The following is a 6,097-nucleotide window of genomic DNA, read 5'->3' as shown; positions in this document are numbered from 1 at the left end:
ACCAGTTTGGACAGGCTGTTACTGTGGCGAGCTGTTGGATACACCACGGAGGTACAGTATAAGCTACTGTGCTCCCAATTTCAGGTCCATAAATGTAATTGACAGCACCTTTATGCTTGTTAATTGAGTAAGCGCCTGCTCATACAGGCGGATGGGCACTCGTTGGGCATCATTTATTTAAGGTTTTACGTGTACTTCCGTCAACCATCTATTATGGGAATATAATCCACCTTTGACAAGAAAAACCTTATCAGCTGTTCCTGTACAAATGCACCATCAGGCTTGGGGTTTTAATTTTGTTCCTTGTCCGTGTCCAGCTGGAAGCCTGTGAGACGTGCTTTGAAGTGATGGAACCCACAGAATGTTATAATGGATTTTCTGGGTCATGCCTTTGTTTAGAAATCTCTTCTGCTCTGCAGCACTCCTGCATCTGCACTTTGTTGATAAGGACATTCCTCTGCTTAATATGTCTTATTTCAGGACACCATTGATTCACAGCTTAGCTTTGCTGGTGTATTTTACCTGAGATAGATGAGAATAGATTTGTTTTAACACATTCTACATTGTATTTGCTGCCTCGTCGTGCCAGGACCCCTCTGAACTGGAGTGTATATCTCATTTCCTTTTCCAGTAAAATAAATAAACACTTTACAGTAGTCATATCACCCTGCACTTCACACCTGGCAGCCCACTGAAGCCTCAGCAGGTGTCAGTCTCGTTAGTACCTGGATGGATAGACCTCCTGGGAAAAATTAAAGTTGCTGCTGGAAGTGGCGTTAGTGGGGCCAGAAGGGGACTCTCACCCTGCAGTATGTGTGGGTCCTAATGTCCCAGTATAGTGGCAGGGCCACTATACTGTAAAAAAAAAGGTGCCGTCCTTTGGATGAGATGTAAAACCAAGTTCTTGACTCTCTCTGGTCATTAAAAATCCCAGGGCTTTTCTCGAAAAGAGTAGGGGTGTAATCCCAGCGTCCTGGCTAGATTTACCATTGGTCTTTATCACTCATGGCCTCCTAATAATCCCCATCTATGAATTGGCTTCATCACTCTCTTCTCCTCCCTACTGATGGCTGGTGTGTGGTGATCATACTGGTCCATTATGGCTGCTGTTGCATCATCCAGGTGGGACTGCACGTTGGTGGTAGTGGAGGGGAGTCCCCATTACCTGTAAAGCGCTGTGAGTGGAGTATCCAGAAAAGCACTATGTAAGTGTACGCAATTATTATTATTATAGCCATGATGCAAAAGATACAGAAAAGCTCAACTTTCATATGAACAATCGGAAATTGCTGCAGCATCCCACTACAACATACCTTGGAGTGACCATAGATGATGATGATGTTATCCGGTCAGTCGGATCTGACTCTCGGCGATTCTATAGGCCATCTCTCGCCACGCTTTCTGTTCTTCGACTTTCCCTTTCAGCTGTTCTATGCCTAAGCCAGTGTCTGTTTTGATGGCGTCGACCATATACAGGATGCTTATCTCCACACTTGCTGGTACAGTCTAGGGCACTGCCATGATCTGGACCTCAGCTCAGCTTCAGAATGCTGTGCCCCTGTCTGGTCAGGATAAACACAGACTCACAGAGTAGACACTCAGCTGAATGCAACCATGTGCATCATGACTGGAGCTCTCCACTCCACTTCCCTGACTCCCTGTCCTTGCAAACATCACTCCTCCACACATCTGTGGACTCGCAATAATCCCTCACAATGCTCCAAAGGATCCAAAACGTTTCTCACCTGCTCCTACACAAGGACATATTAAATCCATCAAAGATGCATGTGCCTTCAAGAAAGTCAATTACGAAAACCCTTCCTTAACAAGACTCCAGCTGGGCTCAAGATAGGGAATCACCAGACTTGAGAAACAAGCACCTCATCACATGTCCTACCCAACTAACGCTCGCCTTTCACCTCCCAAGTAAAGACTGGCAAACCCTCAGGACTGGTCATGGTCCATGTCTTGCCAGCCTGCTTATAGATTCCCTATACCTGGGGAATGAGTTCAGGCCCTCTGTGTTCCTGAGGGATGGGGCAGATGTTTGAGCAATCCTAGAGGACTACCCCACCAGGGAGGACTACACCCAGGGAGGACTAGGACTGTGGTCCTTTGATGAGCACCATGTTTGCTTTCACCTCATGTCTGCAGCAAAGCTGCTGTGGCATTCAGGCACTTCATCATGTTTTTCTCTTATCCCTACGTGGATTGAAATGAAGACTGTTTACACTGGCAGATACGTTCAGAAGGAATTCTTATGTTTAGAAGAAAATAATTTGGTAGTTGTTGGATGGCACTTCACTATATAGCATAACCCCTAACCCAAATCATATGGTCAGTGCAACCATGTGTTTATTAGGTAGTTCATGAGAAGAAAAATGTGGAAAACCGTACACTGACCAAGTCAATCTCCAGATTTAAATTCAAATGAGCATGCATTCATCTTACTTGCTGAAGAAAAAAGTATTGCCAGAACACCCCAGTGTTAAGCAAAAAATGTAAAGTTGATGCAGTCAAGCAACACACATGCTTATACAAGGCGGTTTGAGTTCAATGGGTTGCAGACTTCATGCAGTTATTGGCTCAAGCAATAATACATGGTGACGCAGTGGTTAGCATTGCCACCTTACAGCACTGGGGCCATAGGTTCAATTCCTGTGTTGCTATCTGTGTGGAGTTGGTATGTTCTCCCTGTGTCTGAGTGGGTTTCGTCTGGGTGCTCTGGTTTCTTCCCACTGTCCAAAGACCTACTGGTAGGTTAATTATCTCCTGGGAAAACTGGGCCGGGTCTGGGTGTATGCATGCCTGAGCCAGTGTGTCTGCCCTGCGATGGACTGGGGTCCCATCACTGAGTTGGCTTTTTTTGTTCTATTATGATCCAAACTATGCATGGGATTACCCAAAAAGAATTAATGTATCATATTGACTGTATTAACTTTGCAGTGTCGAATTTCTCTAAGCAAAATAACAATTTCGACGACGTGGGGCAAGCCAGCAGTAATTAGCCTAGTAGTTTCAGCTGACCTGCCACTAGAGGTCGTTTGGGCCTCTGTGGTTTCTAAATCTATTCTGACATGGAGCATTATTGATTCATTAGGGGAAGAGCAGAGAGTCCCGTTCTCACGAGTTTACGTTTAAGCGTGAGTGTTTGTGTGTGGTGAAGTCCGTCGCTAGCATAAAATATCCCTCCTGGGTGTTTTTCTTTCCGCTGTGGTTTTCTTTCCAATGTCCAGAGGCCTGTATGTTCTACTTCGTGTGTGCAGACTCAGATGGCTAAAAGTCCTGCCAGCTTCCTTCGGATAAGAGGCTTTTGCCCTCCAGTTGTGTGATAATAATGTAAGCAGTATCTTTTCAACTCACTTACCATTATTTCTCACTAAACAGCCCTTTGAAGGTGATCAAGTTCTGATAGACAAGGGTGGGAATGTCACTGTAGTAGACAGTTCCTGCAATTAGGTTTTTTACCATCGGCAGAAACTCATTTGGTCCCAATCAGGCAATATACAGTAAGTGAATGAAGGCAGTTCTGAAACTCAAAATTTGGTACTGATCACAAATAGTGCGACTCAACAGACACCTTCATTTTCAATATACAGTACCTGCCATCTTGTAGTTCTGAATTTTGCTGTCTGATGTCTGATGAACAAATACTAGAGTTGGGAACTGTTGAGTTGAGGCATTTGGATATTACATACTTTAGTCACACAACAAAAAATCAGCATGCACAGGACGTCATGTGTTGCACATTTGTAAGTAATCCCACTATAACCCTGAATATATTGTATAATAATTAAGCTTGCTAAAGAAAAGGCATCATTTTGTTGAAAATAAACCAAAACTTAACATGACATTTTGAAGACAGTATACAGTTACCGAGTCGCCTCTTGGACTTTTTGAAAATTTTTCAGACGTAGCATCTTTAATTCTTTGCCTTTAAGTTTAAAAGGCCCCATTTCCTTTTATAGTCTTCTGCTTAAAATTATCAGAGAAAATGATCAGGGTTTTGTCCTTGAAGGAAAAGGCTCTGCTCAGTGTTAAGCTGTTTTTCCTAAAACAGAGAAGAGCTCAGCCTTGTTTGTATTAGACCACAAATTCTAATCCTTAATTAAATGTTCAACACAAGTAGTGTAAACGTTTATTTTTTAATCAGCTGACAGACATGTATGGATGCAAGCTTAGAGGAAAACTTTATTATGAAAGCTGGATACTATTTTAACTGCAGTTTCTGAACTTACCATTTGTTTATTTCTTACTGGGTCAGAACAAGCTGTTAAAAGAGCTGTTGTTGGTTACAGTGCCTCATTGAAAACCTTCACTGCATTTGAAGAGTAATCTGACTAACGCCCTGGGACAATATGCTTCAATCCAATTATTTTTAATGTGATTGCATGATTTTGAAAAATTATTTATTTGATTATTAATTTATTTTCCTGATATATAATTTCCAGGTAAGCTTATCATTTTCATAAAATTGTTATGGAATTGTATGGAAGGCAAAGTTTTGTTTAAAAATTTATTATTGTTGCTTTTTTGGCAGAAAACACTAAAGCTATGCTATCACTATGTGACTGTGAGACAGAGGCACTGTATATTGTTATTAACCTTATGTTTTATAAATGCATGTGTTGACTCAGGGTTTCGTTGTGTATCTGTATTAACAAAAATAGGAAATGTTTTTCCTTGAAAAGGGAAAGGAGTAAGTATTTTTCAGTTGTGACATTTCCAATTATTTTGATGGTCCACAATAAATATATATTACATTTTGAATGGGTTCTGGTTAGCTATCACAACTGAGTGGCCTGTGACAGCAGGCTTGTGTGTTACTATTTTCAGTACAATTATTTCAGTACATATGATGTGGATCCAGGCAAATATTTTTTTCCCCAGCCTTCAGTTTCATCTCCCATTGCTTCTGTGCTCAGAAATGTGTTCTATTTTGATCCAGCCCCAGTTTTAGATAGCCAGATTAAGGGGTAGCTTTAGAATATGAATATGTCAAACCTATTATTTTAGAATTGATTTCCTGCTTTCAAAAACAAACATCTTCTGTATACAAATCTGTATTCAAATTGCCTGGGATATTTGCAGCCCTTTGCCCTGTGCGGGCTCTTCACTATTTTGATGGTTGTTTGATTTTCAGTTCTGTTGCTTTCAACAGGTGCTATCGTATCTCCCACCCCTTTCATCTGGAATCTCTTGTCTTTTGTGGACACTGTGTAAGACAAGTATGTGCGTAATACAGCCCCGCTAGTTAAGAGCTAAACCAGGCCTTACTCCATGTGTGACTGCCGTAGGTCAGGGGCGATGACCAGTGTGAAAACACAACTCAGAGCTCTGAGTTCCACTATTGTGCCAGAGTGACTGACTGGCACTTAACAGACACGAGCATGAACCTGTTCTGCAGGACTTCACAGGATGAGCTGCTGAACAGGATGACTGGTGCTGAAGTGATCAAATATGAATTAAATTACATTTTTTGACTTATTTTTAGTTTTTGTTCTCTTACCCAAAATATTTATTTTTCTGTTTTGGGCTGTTTCAGTCTCTATGCCTTTAAAAAACAATTGTTGAACCCAGACATAACCTTAAGCGGACAGCGAATCCGTCCGTCGAAACTTCAGTACTGTTTGCGGGAGAGTGCTTGTTTGTTCTGCTCGAGGCAGTTGAAATGTAAAAGCAAGTGTTTGGGTTTCCGTTTGGCTCAGCTGACGGGTCCTTCAGTCTGGAGGCTGGCCTGTCACACCTTGGCTGTGTCACCTCTGGCTGGCTGTAGTGAAGAGCTCTGAGGTGAGGGAGCTGACTAGAATATTCTGATTCACTTCTGACCAGCTACAGATGGTGGAGTTTGGTAGTTTTGTGAGACTGAATTGTTGACGTTGGGGCCTGTGTCAGTCAGTATTCTGGTTCGGTGTATATTTGTGTTAAAAGACAGCAGCAGTCCTTGATTTACAAAAGGCCAAGGTTAATGATGCAGAATGTTTTGCTAGATTATCTCTCCCTATGCATGGTAATATGTCACGGATGTAGGAAAGGCAAGCCATGGAATGACAAGGAGGGCGTAGCGGTGAAAAGGGCAACACAGAGGTTAGCCCAG

Source organism: Lepisosteus platostomus, chromosome 9 (genome assembly GCF_059453375.1).
Source record: "Lepisosteus platostomus isolate fLepPlt1 chromosome 9, fLepPlt1.hap1, whole genome shotgun sequence".
In the NCBI taxonomy this organism is placed as follows: domain Eukaryota; kingdom Metazoa; phylum Chordata; class Actinopteri; order Semionotiformes; family Lepisosteidae; genus Lepisosteus; species Lepisosteus platostomus.
This window is presented reverse-complemented; position numbering follows the sequence as displayed.